Source organism: Phasianus colchicus, chromosome 5 (assembly GCF_987193195.1).
Source record: "Phasianus colchicus chromosome 5, bPhaCol1.hap1.1, whole genome shotgun sequence".
NCBI lineage: Eukaryota > Metazoa > Chordata > Aves > Galliformes > Phasianidae > Phasianus > Phasianus colchicus.
The window spans coordinates 43,537,408-43,559,088 of NC_143440.1; the positions used below are offsets into that span (position 1 = coordinate 43,537,408).

The window sequence follows — 21,681 nt, forward strand, 5'->3', positions numbered from 1 at the left end:
TCTATATGTTAAATATTTTAGACCTTAGTAAAGGAAGATTATACAAGAATTAAATACTTTTAGTGGTAGATAAATGTCCATTTTCATCTTTGATAGTTAATGAAGCAATCACAGTATCACTGAAAAAGAATTCTCTAGATTTCATTTTTGATTTTGAATGATCTTGAGTTTATTGAGTTTATTTCTGAAAGCTGCTGCGGATTTTTTTTTTTTTTAAGTTTGTTTCATACTGTCAAAGACTACAAAAAGACACAGGCAGAACTTTTGTTATAACATTACTTATATAACAATTTGTAAAAGTTTTGTATTTCAGAGATTATCTGTTACTGACTTTTGTTCTAAGGCATGCATTCTATAGAATGTGTATTTTTGAATGATTATAAAGAAAACAACACAGTGTCCTCAGGATGGTATAATTAATATTTTGGAATAGGATGTAACAAAATATACCTTTTACAAGAAAAACAGTGGGAGGATATTGGGTAAGTAGAACATAATTATCCTTTCTGGAAGCTAGCCAGTGCACTCAATTCAGAGGATATATCATCCAAATGACAATTACTTGCATTCTTCATTCATTTATAAGACAAAACTGAACCAGATTGGCATTTCCTGAATCACATGGTTTTTGTTGTTTTTTTTTTTAAAGAAAAAAAAATCGTAATTATCCATAGAAATGCTTCACAATATGAAATCCCAATTGTTTATGGTTGAATCTTTCATTATTTTCAGTCATTGAAATATTTTGACTTTTTTTCACCTTTTATTATATCAAAGGAAAATTTGCTTTAAAGGAAAGTTTAATAATTAAAAATAGTTGAAATGTTTCCATTATTAGATCTTTAGAAGTATTTTAAGAGCTTTTTTTTTTTTTTTTTTTTTCCTTTTTTTCCAGAGTGTTCCTTTGGAAAGTTCCGATCGATTCTGATTCATTTACTCTGTACTTATACTATTTTGAGCTGATTAGCATCACTGGTTAACATAATTTCAAATGATTGCAGATATCTTCCTGGAGTTTTTTCTGCCCCTAAAATACTGGATCATATTGATTTAAAGGACATAAGGTTTTCTGTTGTAACATCAATACTTGTTTCCCTTAGAATGTTCCACTTCTAACACCTAACTAGTTAAATTTAGAAGATCCGTTCAGGAAGGTGGTTGCAGCCATTTAAGAACATAAGTGTGAGCTACCTTCTTCCTTTTTGTCAAGAGTGAAGATGCTAACGAATGGAGATATTGCTGTTCACCTGTATATAGATACAGGGTTGTTCTGCAGTGACTTTGAAAATTCATTGATAAGCTCAGTTGCTGCTATCTTTTCAGCAACAGATAACTTTTATAGCTACTGAAATCCATGATAAGAATTATGTGAATAATTAAAAGACTGATTTGTCACACTTACTTTTTCAATGGTGCACTCTGTGTGGACATGAGTAGGTGATAACAAGGACATCACATTTAGCTACAGAACTTATTTGATAGGGAAAAAAACATTATGGTTTAGCTACAGAACTTACTTGATAGGGAAAAAAAATTATGGTCTCTTGAGGAGGATATCCTCTGAACTTGAACCACACCTTTTAAAGACATTTCAGAGACACATGGGAGGATTGTTATATTTTGATAATTATTTAGGTCAATAATACCACTTATTTTAATTGCACAGATTAGCTCCAGCATAGAAATAAATTTCTAGATGTGAAGAATGTTCTGTCCAAACGTAACTCTGGATTTGCAGAGCTGCTTCAGCACAGTGAAGCCTGTATTTTGAAAATAAATTTATTTAGTGATGGGCTGTGATGTTCCTATATCCTTCACAGTTGCTGAGACTGTTACTGGTTGCTGCTGCTTCTGTTGATGAATTTTAGCATCCATTTCCTTCTGCTGTCTAATCACTCAACTCCCTTTTGAGGAATGAAATGAACAAACACAACATTACCTGTATGTACATCTTCCTAGTTGTTATTTTACATAGACATTGTGCTGAAAAACACTGAATGTGGTGGATTCTAATGTTCAATTGCTCTTCAGTATTCAGGAACAATAATGTGTGTGCTGTCTTCACTTCCTGTCTTTCTAGTCTACTCTTTTGATTTCTGGAAAGTTAATTATTTGCCTTTTTGCTCAATATATATATAAGAAAAACCCCTTCCTATTAACCTATTCCATGGGTTAAAAAACAGTTTATAATTTCTGTGGCCATAACTTTATGTCTTATAATGTGTTTCCTGCTGAAATATCATGCTGGCTAGAATTCAGCAGCAAATAAATATTGCTGTCGTCACTAATTTGAAACAGTGTGAGTTTTAAGCCTTTAACTTCAGGAGATTTATTAAGATTGCAGTTTTCATCACCCTCCCTTCAGCTTATAAGATAGTTCAAAACAACAGCAACCTTCCTTTGTTAGTAATATTTCAGATGCTGCAAATTCAACTTAATTTCTGTCATATATTAGAGCATGAGAGCAAGACCTCAAAACTATAAATAAATGTGTCTATTAAAATTAAAACTTAAATTAAACCATTTTATTTTATCAAAAATATCTCTAAGTTTTGACTTGATTTTAGTAACTAGAGACCAAATCAATACAGGCAGGGGAGTCCTGAGTTACAGCTTTCTATTTTAGGAGAAGATGAATTCCTCTCTAGGCTCAGGTGACCTGCTGCTATCCATTTAAAATGTGTATTTTATATTTTAAGTGCTCTGCGAACACCAGAGGCTCAGTTCAAACTATCCTTGTTTGGGACTGAGTGGTGTTCTGGGCATCACTGACCATATTGACTTGCACCCCATAGAACACAGGGAGTTTACATGCCTGGTTCACATGTAAACACCTATATCTAAGTATATTAACTTCTAAATGAATATCTCTTTATTAGCTTTATTCATTGCTTCCATATAGCTGCCCCAATATGGTGGAGCATAATATTATACGAGGTGCCCACAAGCATCCAAATTAAAAAATCTATACTCCTTTAACAGAAGTGGCAAAAGAATCCTGCCTTACTCTGGAACAACAGCTGGGGCTCGATGGGGGATGTTTCAAACAACTTTGCACATCTAATAGTGGATATCCACATTGAATCCCACATCTTTATTTGGAGGTGAAATACATCCTTGTAATTGGACAAAGTCCCACAGTATGTGTTGTATTTTGTATTCTTTGGTAATAAAATCAGAGGTAACTATATGAAACTCTAACTTGCATGTATTTTTTACAGGCATATAATGAACATGACATTTGTTTGAATGAAAAACAAAAGCAAATTTTGAAATATCAACACGTCCTAATACAGATTTTCCTTTCTCTGCTCCATTCTAGCTAGAAGGAGGATTCAGGCATAGTGTGAACAGAAGGTGGTTTGTGGGCAGGAGAGTACAAATAAAGCCTTTGAGGCCAACATTGTGTTGCTGCTGTGGTTTGTTTCAATGTTTAATGTTCGTAAATGAAAAAACTGACAACTTTTTATGCAAGTATTTATTTTACATCCTCACTATCAAATTTATCGTTTTTACTTTCAATTGCTGGTGAAAAATTTTGATCTGTTAATAGTGGGCAAATTATACATAACTATATGACTGATTTTGGCTTCCTAGAAAATTCTCCACTCAAATAACTCCTTAGATTATGTCACTAAGATGTCACCTTTATGGTCACAGAAATTATTCCTTTGGATTCTAAGACAATGTTATATTAAAAGTTTTCTTCACATTTACTCAGATGTTTAAACTTTACACGCACAACATAGTGTATAAGAGTATTTGATTTTCTGTAGCTAAAAATAAGGATATCAATACCAAAACTGAAATTCTATCAAGAAGCTTAGGTTTATTTTTTACTAACTGAATGATTTTAAATATAATGAATTATATCTCTATTTATCCTTTAACTTTTTCTTAGAGAGCAACCTCTGGTGACAACAAAGCTATTTTTATTGAACAGTTACAATTGTTCCAAATTTCAAGTTTCAGTTGATACTAATTAGAAGCCTTGATTTTTATTTATTGATTGGTTTATATTACTGTCTCCAATCTCAACTGTTTTAGAAAAGTATAGAATATTTTTTCTCATGTTTCCTAATTTGTTGATGATAATAGCATAGAAAAGTCTGAGATGTTGGATTGTTTCTTGTCTTTTGGTGTGATTTTTTTGTTTTTGTTTTTGTTTCTTTTATTGTATGTATCTGGTTGTTAAAAAAATAAGATAAAAGAACATAGGGTGGAGGTGGAACAAAGATACAAATTTTGATCTAATTTAGAGCATTTACCCAAAATACAATTTCAAAAATATGAATGAAAACAGAGCATTGTACTATAACTGAAGGTAGGTCAAAGTACACAGATTTACACCTTGAAATTGATAATCTCTAATATTTAATATTATTACATTAGTTATAACTGTCATTACTACACAGAAACATGGATATGTCTCAACTTTCCCTTGTAGACAAAATTTTAATAATTTTCTCAAATTATATTCTGTAGTAATGTGTACTGGGACCAGTCTGCTCTTAAAAATACCTTTGAAATGGTATGACAAACAGAAAGGTGCCAGAAGGAAATATCATAAGTGGAAAGCACAAAAGAGGAAAGAATTTAATAAGCCAATTGTCTCGGTCAAGAAATCATCATCAGTAGTACCACTGGTGATTCTTGATATTCCAACAGTCTATTCTTAACCATTTCCAAATTTGGATGTTCAGTAACATCCACAGACTGCTACTTAATAATTTCGCTGGTTGAAATGTTAATCTGAATCTGAATTATTACCATTTCAAATAAAGCTTTTTATTCCATTCTTTAGGTAGACAGAAAATATATTTTTCTTCTTTGCAATAAGCAGGTTATTCTTGTCTGAAGTGCTTTACAAAATATTCCTTCACTTTCTTCTTTGCCTTTATGTAAATCAAATCTACCTTTTGAAATACATCCTGATTTCTTGATTTCCAAACAGTCTGTCTGCTTTCCTATATAATCTCACTAACTGACTGCTGACATTCTTGCAAAGCTGCTTATTTCCTATAATCTCTTTCTTCAGCTGATTACTCCTATTAGATGCAATATGTCTTTACTGAATTGTGCTCTTTTTTTTTTTTTTTTTTTTTTAAAGTCTATTTGTCAAGATCACTTACATCCGAGTCCTATCTTCAATGTGCTTGAACACACGGTGTTCTTCAGACAATTTGCCCCCCAGGAATTTCCTTGGATGATTTGTCCTCTCTGTTATCAAAACAATGAAGCTGGGTTAGGAACATAGAGCTGACTTTTAGAGCAAGAGTAAGAGGCTCATTAATACTTGCATCAGAACAATCTCACTAGTGATGGTGATAAGTGGCAGTAAACAGCACTCTTACAAAACACACATTTCTCATTTTTCAGATTTGGTGAATGCTGCTGGAAAATTTTCAATAGAATGTTTTCTGTGCAATTTCAGAATTCTATGGAAACAAATTCAACTTCACTGAATAGCTTTTCTATCAAAAGAAGGAATTGAATGAAATGAGGATCAAAGCATTTCACTTTTGTAATTAATCCAAAATGTTTTTTCTGAAATGATTTTTCTCTTTGTTTTGAATTCTGTTTTCTCTGGTACAGTCATGTATGGCTGTAAATACTGCTTTGGTTAAATCATTTGTTTTTGGAGAAGATGATATCAGCTATTAACAACTGAATAATAAATATGGAGTAAGTATCTGGTACAGTCAAATGCATGCTTGCCTTCTGAAGAATGTCTCCCTTCACTTTTGTGTGGTCATTCAGAAAATATGTTTACAATGTATTTTATTAGTCTTTTCATCCTGTATTGTTTTGTGTGAATCTGTTGTACAGCCTGATTCATTTGGGAGATACTGAACTCCCAAAGTAAGTAGAATTAGGTGATCGGGCAAGCCAGAATGTTGCAATTTCACACTGCAGAACAATGAACTATATCACAATCAACTGTCTGACAAAACAACATAAAGGTGCTTTTTTGTCTTAAATGCTTCTTCACTATATTGTTCAATAAAAGCAATTTGTGCTGTCCATGGTGACCTTTATGTGATATTACATAGCTTGCAGAGGAAGCGTATCTGATCAATAGTCAGTTCTTAGGGATGTCAGCACCTGAACTCTTGGATTCCTTTCCTGCAGGAATATAATTGTAAATGTAGTAATGCTGTGTTCTGTGACGTGGAAATACAACTTATTATACATAATATTATAATTCACTATTTAAAATCTTCTGGATTTCCTTACATGTGAGGAAAATCAAATTATCTATGCATTCACTGTTATCCTATTGGATACCTTATGTTTTCAGTTTCTGGCTACCAAGAAAATGTTCCATTAAATTTCCAAGTAGTATTTATTTTGAATAGGAAGAATAAATGTCCTATATACTGCAACATTTTCTGTGCTTCTTTCATTCAGCACTAGTTGGACTAAAGCCACACTATCATCCAATCGTACCTCAGAAATCTAATAAGCACATATTATCTGATTAGTCTCCAATTACATTCCTAAGATGTTCTACAATAAAAATAATGTGCTGACTAAAAAAAAGAGAAAATACACAAGAGCAGGCAATAAGTGTTTGACTTCTGATGAATTCAGCTGTGAAATTGCAATACACTGTGTAAACTTAGAATTAAATCAATTTTTTTATTCATGATAGTTTTGTTTTAATGCTTTTTTTTATTATTTGCATCTGATAGGAATAAATTTTTGGAAGCAATTCCATTAAGAAATTATTTTAGTGAAAGAAGGCAGATCCTTCTATTAAAAACAAGCAAGCAAAGCATATATACAGAATGAAAATTTTAAACAAGAAAATATTACCTATATTAAAGGTTTTGTAGTTGCATCACTGGAAGGATGAAGAAGGAAAAAGATAATAATAAAACAAGAAGAAATATCTAATAACTATCAAAAAGGAATTATCAATGAAATTATTTCAGGGGAAAAAAAAAAACTGTTGTACTATTATCATGACTAAACAGCAAAAATTTAATCTTGGAAATTTAAAAAAAGCAGTTCCTTTGAGCAAACTTTTAATGATAGCCAAACAGAATGCATGAGGCTAAAGGATGTTCATACATTTTCAAACTTTTTACTTTTTTTCTTTCTTCAGGTTTCAAAAGAAAAACATTTTTCAAAATACAACTACTTTGAGCAAAATACTGCATATAGCATTGCATCCTTTGTCCCTAGCATCCCCCTTTATTCACTAATTTGTTGGTCAAGCTGATCAGAATTAGTCATAACACATATTCCTGTGTACCTTATGTGCAGAATTTTTCTAGTATTTAGAAATTTTCAACCATCTTTCTACAAGTATTTAACATATCCATTGTATTTCAGAAATCCCTGAAGCAAAGCAGAATGTGTGATTCTGTTTGAAGACAGGGTAACAAGGTAATTATCCTGATAAGAGAGAAACCCCATGTAAACATTCAGGACCTGACTTATAATCTTCAACTTCCACATTTCTCATAGAACATTATCTTATTTTGTAATTTCAGAGGATCACCAAGGTTGGAAAAGGCCTCCAAGATCACCTAGTCCAACTGTCCACCTACCACCAGTATTTCACCACGTCCCTTAGTAGAACATTTAAACATTTCTTGAACTCAGCTACACGTGAAAAACCAGATAAATATTTTTTGCAGTTCTTGATTCATTTTTATATTTTGTCTTTCCTATTAAACATTAATTAGAGTAGAAAACAGAGAGAGAGTAAGAAGGAAGTATAAAATACCGTTTAGCAAAGAACTTAACATAATGTTCATCTGCGTTTTAAATACAGAAAGGAAATGAAGGTTTGGTCTCACTGTGTTTTAAGTTGCACTTAGATCTTTTCTGTTTAGTATACGGATAAAAATTTGAGGTGGAGCCCTGACTCTTCACATTCAGCAAGATATTTGTCATTTCTTTTCTCCACTTTCCTGTCTTTAAAAAAGAAGAAAATGATGCTTTTTGTACTGCTTTGAAATCTTCTGAAAAAAAAAAGATATCATATAAACACTGCAGAATATCATATGTAATATTACAAAATGCACAGTAGCAAGCAGAAGATTGCTTGATGTTTTTTTCTTGTTTACCCTTACATATATTTAAGCATAGCAGCATGCTTTAGGGAACCCTAGTGCTTCACTTCTTAACGTAACTCCTGTTACAGTAAGAATGCTGTAAAATAAACCCACATGCTTCAAAATCCCCTATCCTTTCTTTCGTATATGTTCTAATCTTCAATTAAGTTGTACATGTAATACCTATAGTTATTGCAAGTGACTAAAATATTAAATATTTCAGTAAATGAGATATACTGTAGCTATACTGTTTACACTGCACTTAGCAACCTATTACTTCCTTGTCTTTTCAGAACTTTACATTTCCAAAATTTTTAACTATAAAAGAAACCACGCCAGCTTTATAATGGGAAAGGAACTTCGGAGGAGAAAAACAGAATCTCAACTCTCTTCAAACTCAGAAGTATTAAATTTCATAACTGTCTTTTAAAAAATAGCTAGTTGACATAAATACACCTATGGTAATGCATTTGCTTTTCAGTGAACCACAGAAGATAGAATACTTGGTAAGGACAGTTGATTTGTTTTCAGTAATTGTTAGAAAATATGTCCTTGTTGACTAGCTCTTTAAAGGAGGGTTGACATTTTTGGCTCAGTCACGTGTACAGGGCAGTGCCAAGAATTCCCAAGGGCTGCAAAATTACTGTAGCTGTGAAAAGGGCAGAGTTTATATCTTCTTTGCAGTCTCCTGATGACAAATCAAGCACTCTAATGGAATACGGCCAAAAACTTTTCTCCTTTTTGTCCTTTCCCCATTCCCGTACACAACTGATTTACAATAAAAAGGCAGGAGAAAAGGGATGAAGAAGATTCATGTTTCTGAACTAAAATAAAGACAGATTTTGAGACCTTAGCATGTTTTGATTGTCCAACCTACCTTCAGCACTGCAAAGAAAATAAAAACACAAATAATGCAAAAAAGAAAATTTGTAGAAATTTGTAGAAACAAATCATAAAAACTTGCAAGTATAAACTTACATGCTAATATACAGTGAAAACATATTAACTCTGACTTCATAATATTTCAAAATATCACATGCTGAGGCCTTGAAAAATAGGTATAAAATATGAAAAAGTTGACTTTAGAAGACTGACTACGTATCTTTTAAAGATAGCCACAGAAGCGTATTAGCTATTAACATCCTGGAAACATCTAGAATAGCTAGACTTTATAAAAAATTGAAATACATAAGAATACATATTGATTTTTATTTGTTTTAATACAGTGGTAAGGAAAAAATTAAAGATGCTCAAATGAACTGAAATATTAGAGCCACATAGTTCATCCTTTAGATTTCAATAAAACAACCACTTAAATTATTTCTACTTTGTTTAATTTATGGAAAGAATAAGAAATAGAAATATCTTGTCCAAATGTTCTGAAATTAAGACAAATCTTTTCTAAATACCAGTTGCAGGGTTATGTTACTTGAGACAACTAAATAAGGTTAGTAAGGTTGAACTAAGATCAAATGTTTTACTGACAGTTTGCATCATAGTGATTATACAGATGTTTGTGAACAGATTGAACCTTCTGAAAAGCTGAAAAGGGAGGTTCCTTGTTTGTCCGTTCCCACTACCAACAGAGAGCAAACGAGTTTGAAATTTGTATATCAACAACTTCTTCTAATATATGAGCATTTGATCAAGGACTAAAGAATATAAGCAATAGATAGTAAATGATTGAAGGGAATATAGATGATAAGAAGAAAAAATGAGACATAAGAAAACATAAGCAAAAAAAAAATGTTGAACAAACAGGCAAATATAGCATAATACAGCATATATTAATCTCAATATATTTTAGTAATAAAATGTTGAATGAGAATAACAAATAGAAATATTGCTTTGTTACAATATGGATGAATTTGATCTTCATGATATTCTTTCAACCAGCAGAGTATATATTGATTTTCTGGAGAGAGCAGTAAACTTTTCCTACTAAAGTAAAATGTTATTTTTTGGTAGTTAAAGTTACTCATGAAGAGTTGTTTATTTTTGGAAGACAAACCTGCCAGATTCAGAACACGATCCTGTGTGAAAGCAGATGTACACTCCCAAAGCATCATTTTGCCAAAAACTGTGCGCTTTCTTTACAAACAAACCTTGTAGGCTTTCCAAAAGAGATTTCAAGGCAACACCATATTTGTCACTGTAACATAACCAGGCAACCCATCCAAATACTGACCATTCACAGTAGAACTAAGAAACTCTAGTGGAATGGTAGAAAAATAAATATTTCAGATTTTTTTAAAAAACATCTTCTGGATCTTTTTTGGTACAAATAAGACAACAAATAGGAGTTAAAATCATAAGAGGCCATGAACTTAACTCTTTCTTTTCTTAAGAAGGTCAAATTCTAGTTTTCTACTTACGTGTGGAAATAATTCAAATATTTTTCTAACTTTAAGTGTAATGCTGAACAGACATTAGACTTTTCAAGTATACTATAACAGAAATAGTGAACACTATTGATCACTACCGAGCAATAGTAAACACAGTATTTAAAATTGTTCCAACAGCATATTTTGCTTTTATATGTCTAGATTGCTTGTTAACCACTGACAGAACATCACGGGATGGGGGAGAAGGGGAGGGAAAAAAAAAAGAGAAGGCTACTTGGATACATTGTAGTTCTCACAGGCTCAGGAGCTTTGCAGACCCATTATACCTTGGCTAGTGATCATCTCAGGAGGTGCAAACCAAATGGGAGTTGGAAGTTCATTTAACAGTGAATTTCCTAAGTGCGCTTCTACTGCAGGAGCCGGTGCAGCTAAATAACCTTGGTGACAACCTGCCGTACAAACACTCTTCAGGAGGCTCAATTCTCATTTACACTAAGGGCTTTTTGGTTGGCAGTGATACTGATTAGAAGTCTTTATAACTCAGTCGATGTAATTTTAAAACCACTTTACACAGCCAGAGAAATTGAAGAGGGCTAAGGATAAGTGAATTTAAGGTCCAAGTACGCTATTCCTATGATTCCATATTTCTCACAGGGTCAGTGATACAGTAAGCAATTGCTTCTTAAATAAAAATATGTCAAATGTATTAATCTTACTGAAGCAATGAAAACCTAAAAGGAAAAGAAGTAAAGTTTGTAGGATATATCCTGCACTTTTCATTAGATTCTCTCCCAACTAAAAAAAAAAAAAAAAAAAAAAAAAAAGGAGGCTTTTTGGGCAGAAGACCTTCATTGCAACAGTGTCTGACTGAATGATTGAGCCTCTAAGCTTAATTTGTACCAATTTAACAGATTCAACATCCTGTCATGTGTTCAAAATACTTTGGGGAGGCTGTGAAAACATTATCTTTTAATGATGGAGTAAAGATTTCGAGCAGAAAGAAGAAAACTAACTTCAGTTACAGATATTTTGCACTTAGATGCACACATATAAATATGGAAAATAAAGATGCATTTTAGAGTGTAGTTAGCAGCTAGATCTTATTTTGCTGCAAATTACTTCTGCAAGCTAACATTTAATAGCTAAAATGTTTTCTCTGTATTTATTTCTCTTCAACTGATAACATTTGTGTACATTAATATCTCCCAAAAATAAATATATTGTATAATTCTGGATCGAAAAGACATTGAAACAATTCCATGAACAACAGAGTCAATAAGATTTGGATTTCAAAGGCAGTGCTCCCTTGATACTTGGTGTGTATTCTGAATATTGGCCTTTGGATTGTATATCTCCTGGAATCCATATTGGAACCAACATTCTTAGAGTTGATAGGCATGTCTGAAACAGAATACAAATTTATTGGTTTTATCTTGATGGGTAGCTAAGCACTGTTAAGTGCTTTCACTTCCCTTCTTTGAAGAAAGAGGTGGAGAAAAACCAATGAAAAAGAACTGAATGTTTGAGATAAGGACAGAGAGAGTTTACCAATTACCACCATGGTCAAAGCAAATGTAAAGGAGGAGATTAGTGTAATACATTGCCTATTACTAGTAGATGAGGCATATGAGAAACTAAAAGCAAATTTCCATTCACCCTCTTTCACTTTCTCCCCCTTGAATGGCACAGAGGAACAGGGAATGAGAGCTGTGGTCAGTCTATAATGCTTAATCCCTCACACTCCCTCATGGTCGTTCTGCCCCTTCCACAGTGGGGAGTCTCCCCCACAGAACGCCATTCTTCCTCATCCTACCATCACAGGATATTTCCACTCTTCTTTCTCCTGAATGGTCTGTACCAGGTTATAAATCCTAGTGACTTCTGGCATAAATCAAGGAAAATAACCACAAGTGACTATGATCATAACTGGTTGTATTAACTTCTTATTACTAGATAATTTTTGTTAGATAATTATTACACCAGCATTATGTTCACGCTTTGTGTTGTCGTGTGTTGGTCTATGAACGTGCCAAAGCACATTTTGTATTAGTTGCAATAATAGTACCAATATATTGAGTAGTATTCAGCCATGATACAGGTATCATGTAAGATGAAGACACCCTCTCAGCATTGTCTATATAAATCTATTCCAGATACATGTCTACAAACATGTACTTTGTCAGCAGGTTCACTTAAGTGTTGGAATAAGTCACCACTTATACTTGATTCCTTTACAGACTACTGTTTAAAAATTATTATTAATTATGGAAAACACTGAAAACTCTTTAAGGAGAAAGTTCCAAAATAAAAGCCCTTAAGTGTTCAGATTTTCTACAGTACAGTACAAATGATATGTTACTCTTGAACAGTATATGTGACATATTGTGATATAACCTTCACCCAACACATAAATCCCACAAGCATTGTTTTCTTCCAACCACAAGCAATCACAATGATAAGTCAGTTTAAGAATACTGTGTTAGAGCTTTTTCACATATATCTTTGACAAGAGGTTCCTGATGCCTTCTCATCTGATTGTACACTGCTCTTTTGAGCCTTCTACCTAAATCTGGTAACAGACATCCCTGGAGAAGCAATCATTTAGTACTGGAAGTAAGCATTTACTGAACTTTCAGAGCAAATATGTTTTTTTTGTTTGTTTGTTTGTTTGTTTGTTTTTTCATGAAATGACTTCTTTCTAGATTTCTTGATAGTTTTCTTAGGAAGATTTGTTACACTGATCATGGTCTTACACTATTAGTTTGTAAGATTTTCTCATGTTTTACACAAATAAGTACTGTCAAGGATTTAATCTTGAATCACTTCATTTATAAGTGTTAAATGCCACCAATAACATATATTTTCAACAGAGAAGTAGATATGGATGCATCTCTTACTTTCTTTGGTTTCCAGTATTAATGGGTCCTCTGAATAAAAGTTCAGAATATAGTTTCCATCACATTTTAGAAAGAAAGTTTACATATGCCATAACATCTCTTTATAAGTGGTGATGGAAAACAGAAAACAGAGCACCCATCCGAAGCTAGACTGAACTACAGTCCTGTAGTATCCTCTACAAACAGCAAACTAGTCCTAGAAAAGGAAAAATAACATGGAAAGTCTTCTTTCCAACAACGGATCTGTGAAAACATTGAAAACTTGCTTAAGAAGGCTACAATTCAATTTCAGTTTCCTGAAAATGTAAGTGAAATACTGAGGTCAGAATAACTGTAATGTTTACATGATTAAACTCAGCTGAAACTAAATGCTGGAAGCATTTTTAATTATTTTTCATTTTGTGTTAATGGAGGATTAAACACTGGCTTTACAGTTTATTATAAATTATGTAAATAACGAAGTTTGCTTTGTAAACAAGTACTAGATTCTTTAGTGAACTTGTTGAACATTTATGCGAGAAAAAAGTGGCACTAATTCACTGGCACCTTCAGAGAACCTTAGAGTGCTGTCACAAACGGATATGACATCATTACTCGAGCTGGGTGACATGGTTTAAATTAAACCTCAGCATGCAGGAAAGAAACCAAAACCTGAAGTTTCCAAATGACAACTTAGATGCACAAGGCCAAATACTTCTTGCTTTCGTACTGTGCCTAACAGAGCCAAGAAAAACTAAGACAAAACAAAGGCACTTTTCATGCTATCTTTAGCAACTCAGTATAAGCAAGATTCAGGATAAGAGACATTCAGAAATACTGTAGGTGCAACAAATGTAGCAGAAATGGAAATAGCTTATTATTACATTCACGCATGAGGTGACACAATTTTTATCTAAATACTTATCTATGATTTTTTAAATATTTTTATAAGCTGACTTAATTCATTAAATATATTAGGTTCATAAAATTCAAAGCAAGTTTACATTGAAGGATAAGAGATACATTAATACATCTGAAACGTATCAAAAAATATAGTACAAGGCCAGATACGACAGCTGTGATGGATCACTGCTGGTTACTTCTGCAATTGGAACTGGTACCAAACTACAAGTTGGAAAGTACTTTGATGTGGTTTTGAACAAGAAAACAAGCAAACAAAAGACCTCAGTGTGTGATGTGTGATGTTTTCTCAAGGAGAGAACTTTGGCAACGAGGAAGAGGGATGTAGAAGCTGTAAAACAACAAAACATTTCAGACGCAGTTTCAGTATTACCATGTCCCTAAATTAAAGCATTCCAGACTAAAATGAAGTCTTTGTTCAAATACAACCTGTGTCTGCCTCATAATGTAAATACGTTGAGTAATAACTACTTGTGGTGTGACTGCACTATGTAGCTAACCGCTGATTCCCCTGCAACACTTTTGCATTTCTTCCACAGACATTATGATGACCTGCAGTATTCTGATTTAGAGTTACAGGCAAGACAGCAATATATTATTGTCCTCTGAAGTTTTAAATATTTGCACTGACTTAAACACACATTTTAAGTATATTGAGTTGTTGCAATACGTATTTTAAAAATACTTGAATATTTTGTCCATTATATGTTATTATTTTAATCTTTTGGGTATAATGAATCATTTTCATAATAGTCAATTCCATGTGCAGCCAATATTTAATCAAAAATAGCTGTGCATTGTTCAAACCTATACTTTTTATAGGTTATATAAATGAAATATGAATATATTAATACATAAACAGGGAGAAGAAAATTAAAATCTTTTGTCTTCTAAATGGTAGCAAAAAAACTCCATTAATATCACAGTGTAAACTGCATTTCAGAATGCTTTTCATCAAAACTCCATTTCCTACATACTCATATCTCCTTAAAAATGTTATAACTTTAACTGTTTTTTCCTCACTTCTTTGCTACTCAGTCTAATTAGCCAGTGAGGTACTTATGATCCATTATTAACAATTCAAAACTAGTAATTTCATTACCTACAGTATAATACAATGTAATTTCAGAATAAGGAAATTAATTGATATAAAATGATGTCCAGCTTGCCATCCACCAGTACAACTAAATCCTCTTCACCAAAGCTCTGCTCAGTCCTTCAATCCCTTAACTTGTGTCAATAGTAGGGGTTGACATGATGCAGGTACAAGACCTTGCACTTTGTTGAACCTCACCTGGGCAGGTTTCTCTGGATAGCATCCTGTCCCTCAGGTATGTTGACTGCACCATACAGTGTAGTATCATCTGCAAACTTACTGGACTGTCAACCTTGTCAGCTTCTTGGAGGATAACTCTGTTGTCCAAAAAAAAAAAAAAAAAAAAGTTTTTGTGATGGCACCAGCCACCACGTCAAGTGTTTATAGATCCTTCTGTTTCTTTCAATGTCTTACCCAGTACAGGAAGCAAAAAAGAGATGACCTGTGCCGTAGATTCCTTCAGGAGGCATCGTAAAGTCAATATCAGTATATGATTCTTGAAGAACAGAGTTTTATTATCTTTTTTCCATACACTTCAAATGCTACAAAATACAGGTTTTCACCTTTCTCTGATACATATAGTAACAACCATAGTTAGAAACTAGGTTTTAACTACATATATATTTATTCATGAAGAAATTTCTGAAGTTCATCTATCCCTGAAGCAGAGTATAAGAATTTTGTAATATACATCAACTGAAAAAAGAGGGTAGAAATTCTTTCTGTGTTACTGAAACCACAAAAGCTGGTTGGCTACTTATTCTTCTTTGTTTTAAAATAGCATAGACTACAAAAATTATCCACACTGAATTGGCATTAAAACAACAAAATGAACACTTCTGCAAATTAACCAATGTCTTGCAATCTCTATTCCCATCCTTCTAATGCTGTTGACCTGACACCTCCCTCCCCCCCCCCCCCTTCATCTAATGTTTCCATTTCCTCAGAATTATCTTTATTGTCTGTTGTGTGCTGTTCCACACTGAACAAGAAGAGACCATAACAGCAAGTCTTAAATGAAATACACTTTTAATATGAAAAGGCTATTAAGTGCATATCAAGAACTCATCCCACACAAAGCTTGTATTATTGCAACAACTCTCACATGCATTTGTCTGATCAGTTGTCACAATTACCCATCATGGGAAAAAAAAAAGTAAGCAGAACATCCCTAGACTAATGTCAGCCTTCTCCAGAATAATTTAATTTCTAGAGATGGAACAGTCTTCTTCCAGGATCACATCTCTGCAAACTAACAAGCACTTGATTTTATTTTGTGATTGTGATTCCAGAAATAAATTTTTGTGAGCCAGTTGAAATCCCATTTTTGGCACTCTCATTCAAAGCTCTCTCCTTATTCTCACTCAAAGACTTCACAGAAATATACTTACCCAGAGCAGACCTTCACTGGTAGAATAAATATTATACCTCTCCACTCTACATCTCCAAACAACCTTTCTTTATAAATAAAGTATAAAGTAAACATAATTTATAAATCAAGTTGAAAAATTGGATGCAGTCCCAAATGTCAACTTTTAAAAATTTCAAAAATGTTTCCAGTACTCCAGTTAACTTCAGTTAACGTAATGCTAATTGGTTTAGATGGGGCAAATATTGTCTTAGTTTTCAAGAAGGATAAGAAAGAAGGCCCTGATAATTACAAGCCTGTCAGTCTCATGTCTGTGCCTAGTAAAATTAATTTTCTCCCTGTTTTAGAATTGATGAAAAACACTTGAAAAGCAATGCATCCATTGGGCATAGTCAACTAGGGGAAAGTCCTGTTTAACTAACCTAATTATCTTTTATAACAAAGTTACCCCCCTAATTGTCAAAGAGAAGCTAGTAGTTGTGTACAATTTGGATTTTAGCAAAGCTTTCCACAGTATTTTTCACAGTATCCTTCTTGACAACTTATCCAGCATTGTATCATGAAAAGGGTAAAAAAGTTGGGCAGAAAATAAAGCACCTGGCATTCCAGCTTGTTCTCAGACATCAAAGCATCTCGTGCAGACAAGCTTAGAATTTGAGTACGCAATTCATGCTGTAAGTCTGGTCATATTCAATATATGAACAATCACAGATTGCAGATTCACAAATAGTGTTCTGCCCAATTCATCTAGTTGCATTCAAATGGTCTCTCACAATCAGCTCTAAGGAATTTGGCTACACTCAGTGAGAACTCTCGAGGTTAGATTAGTGAATAGTGCAGTTTATTAAGATTATTAACAGATTACAAATTCTTTTAGGTTGCTTGTGATAATTGCACTGCCTGCAAAGCATGTGAAGTTAACCAAGAACGCAATAAAGCCAGCCACAAACGTGTTAAAATATGGAATTACTCTATGGAGATTTCTAAGTCTTCTGAGGGAAGAACTCAGTATAACCAAGTGTGTGAATCATATCAAATAGATGATCTTATGTGGGGGAAGAGATACTCTGCCTGTCAAGCTGGTCCCAGAAACAAGCAGTGTCTTCCTGATTTGTCTGTGATGGTATTCTCTACAAAAATCTTTCTCTTAAACCACTTATACACCATTTTCTTGCTCTCGTATGGAGCTTGAATGACTGTAGTCAAATATACCTTTGTTTTGCTAATTTTACTCAGAGAACATATTTCTTACAGAAAGGTGGAAAACTGCATGCTCAGAGATGGCTCAAGAAATCAGGCAGTTTATCAGTTCCAATAATATCAAGTCCTCATCCCTGCAGGATGACCACTTATATGGCCATGGATCCTACAGCCTGCTCCACACTCCATGTTTGTTTGTTGGTGGTGGTTTTTTTATTTATTTTTTTTTTCCTTAGAATCAGCATACCATGCTCCCCTGATGTTTGCTAACAATCTAAGATTTGCACATTTTATTTGCTTGAGGAACTACCATAAAACAGATTACGCATCACTTTCCACCCTACAGGCTTACCTTTTCATGAGAGGAGGACTAGTCAATAAGCCACCTCTGGTAAGTATTCTACATAATCCAACCAAGACTACAGACATTCAAACTTCACAATATTGTAAATAAACAAAAAGCTGGCCAATTGGTCAGGTTCAAAAAGCTATAGTAAGTAAGGAGAGTTAAGTCAGACAGTGGGGTTCTCCACGGCTTCGTCTGGGGACCAGTTCACTCCAATGTCTTTATAAATGTTCTGGATGCAGGTCTCAAACTCATACTACGTGAATTCACAAACGGCACTAAATTTGGATAAAATGTTCAGTCCCTTGATAGTACAGAAATTTTGCAGAGAGACCTTGACAAATAAGAGGTCTGGGTAATTACCAGCCTTATGAATTTTTGTAAGAACAACTGCTGGACTCTGCTCCTGGGATAGGCCAACTTTGGCTATATGTACAGCCTAGGATTTTAAGATGCTGTAGGATTTTCGAAGGCAAGTTAAATATGAGTTAACGTGTTCTGGAAGCCAGAAGGAGCACCCATACCATGGGATGCATCAGGCAACTTTGTTAGTCAGTCAAGGGAAAGGATTGTCCTCTGCTCTCAGCTGATGAGGAGTACCTTGAGTACTGCATGCAGTTTTGTGTGCCACAATATAAGAAAGTCATAGAACTATTGGACAGTCCAAGGAAAAACTACAGAGATTGTGAAGGTTTAGATGTATGAGGAGTGGCTGAGGTCCCTTGGTTTGTTCAGACAAGAGAAGAGGAGACTGAAGGGGAGGCCTTTTGATGGCCTGATGGCCTAGCTTCCTCACAAAGGAGCAGAGAGACAGGCACTGATCTCTTCTCTCTACTGATAGTGATTCAAGAGAATGGCAAGAAGTTGCATCAGGGGTTGGTCAGGTTTGGTGTAAGGAAGTAGTTCTTCAGCAGAGAATGGTCAGGTACTGGAACAAGCTCCCCCAGACAGTGATCATGTCACAAAACCTGCCAGAGTTCAAGTATCTGGACAGTGCTCTCAGACATACTGATTGATAGACTTGTCAATCCTTGTGCCTCTTCCAAATTTGTGTCTGATTCTGTGTCTGTATGAAACTGTCAGTTCACCAGAATTGACTCTATTAAAAGAAGATACACTTTACAGTAATGCTTCAGTTCAGTTAAACTCAGAAGATCTAATTTTCCAGATCCCTATTAATCAGCTCTTACTTTGTTGCAAGTAGCAGAATTTATTTCTGAGTATTATTAATAACAATTGCACTCTGAGAAAGCTAACAACAATCACCCTATTTTATCCTATTTACTTACTGGGCAAGTCATCAGTAGCATATTCACCTTGACAATTGCATGAGACATTTTTATCTTTTGCAGACCTCTCAGTGACATATCAAGGACAGTATATGGCCTACATTAGGCTGCATAACATTATGACTAAAGGAGATTTTGTATATTACTCTCACTACAAAGGACATATATGCAGTAAATCAGAAAGCTAACTTATACAGCTCTTCACTAGAAAACTAAACACTGTCATGAGATGTTTTTGTCCCCTAATTATATATTCCAATAGTGCATAGTACTTTTCTGTATAGTCCTGTTAGATTGCATCCTGAAAGCTTTATTCAACAGTTATGGATAAATGGTTACCTTCTGTAATGCTATAATATGACAGAAAGCAAAGCAATACTAGCAGGTGGCAAAGACCTAGGCTGCAACAAGTGAGAAGAAGCCCAAAAGCAGCAGCAATGAACACAGAAACAAAAGAAAAAAAGCTGCTTACCTTGAGAAGGTCTTAGGTAGACAGGAATCTCCAGCAAAAGACCCTTGTTTTCACTGCCCACCCTTAAATAAGATCTGGGAAGGGGTGAATCTTGGCTTCACCCCTTCCAGTCACTCAGATGCGTTGCATGCACCTGACCTCCTCTGGGTTGGTCCTGCCTTCCCACCAGGCAATCAATTACTGTTTCAAGCAATGACTCAGCATTTTCCCTACAACTTCTTTAAGCACGTGACTCTATAAATATAAAAGAAAAGGAAAAAATGTTTACCTTGTTAAATATTCAATTTTATATGAAAAATTCATTGAAGTTTTCAGAATTTATATTTAAACTACCATAATGATTTTATTTATTTAAAAGCATATAAATTTATATTTGTTCCTATTGAATAGACTTTCATACAACAGGGTATCAGCATTTATTAAGAGACAGTGTACTGTGCTAAATAGCACATGATTTTTATTGATTCCCTGTCATCTTTGTTTTCCAAAAAGAAAAAAAAACATAGGAAAGAAAATTTCTTCAGTAATATATAAAAAAAAAAAAAGATAGTGCAGTGTGAAATGTGTTTGATTTGTAATTTGAAGATTTGCTACCATATCAGTAAAGAAATTTTATTATTTGAAAGGAAAATGAAGAGTCTGGTTTGTCACTGTTTTGTGCAGGATGAAGTATAAACATGTATTTGCTTAACCTATGTAAATTCAAGTGCATAATAAAAAGATCTTAATTAGGAGAGATGCAATTTAGATTTGCAATAGTCATCAATAAAGAGACATTTTGGGGGCTAGAAGTAGGTGATCTTTAAGGTTCCTTCCAACACAAATTACTCTATGATTCTATTTCCAGAGAAACTTGGAAAATTATTGCACAAATAGTAATCAGCCAAGATTTCATTACCTTATGGGAGGTCTATAAACAAAGTTCTGAGTTCAAATTACATAGTAATTATGCTTAGATTGGATATGACAGTTGTATAAACCACACAGGTGCAAACTTCAATTATATGTAGGCTAACCAATTATGAAGCCCTGTACCTTTTTTAGAATTTTTAGAGAAGCCACTGCAGAGTAGTGTCACATCAGATCCTCGGACCACATGCCTACATGGGATGAAGTTTTAATAGTTCTATGATTCTAAAAACTTGAATAGAAGTTTGTTTGTTTATGGATCTAACCAGAGTCTCCAAGCATTTGAATCAGCATGTCAATCCCATTTCTTATAACTGTAATGAAGTATGGGAGCTCGATTAAACATGGAAGCTATGAAATGATTCTCTACTAGTCCTTCTTTGCCATGCAGTGTTGCAAAATCACGGTACTGAAAGAGATGGAAATTTGGCTTGTAGATATACCTAAATTTCAGATCTCTTCAGAGTGTTCATCTAGTTTTCTTTCTTTCACCTTAAATTAACAATATGCTTTTTATTCAGCTTGTCTTAGTTTTGCTCTGACTTCAATATTGTCTGTTACACAAACATCTCTACATAGATTATCAACAGCTTTTGAAAACCACTGCAGCTTGCAGTTAAGGAATCTGAGTTTTCTTAGGTTTTAGAATAAAAGCAATGCCTTAAGATTGCTTTTGTTTTTTTGGTTTTTTTAAAATAAAAATTTAGGAAAACCTGAAAACATTTAAGAAGTTATGAAACACTATATATTTTTAAATTGGAAAGGCTTCATTCAGTCTGTTTTGCAGAC

The 21,681-nt window shown here is 33.7% G+C and overlaps 1 long non-coding RNA gene across 1 annotated transcript; it reads right to left on the bottom strand.

Annotated features, from left to right (window-relative positions):
• Positions 1 to 1,800: 1,800 nt before the first annotated feature.
• LOC149917887 (uncharacterized) lies at positions 1,801 to 20,097 on the bottom strand. The gene is made up of 4 exons (XR_016467318.1): positions 19,984 to 20,097; positions 15,506 to 15,624; positions 5,133 to 5,220; positions 1,801 to 1,904 (listed from the first exon to the last, which is right to left on the bottom strand). It is a non-coding gene; the product is annotated as an uncharacterized LOC149917887 (long non-coding RNA).
• Positions 20,098 to 21,681: the final 1,584 nt, after the last annotated feature.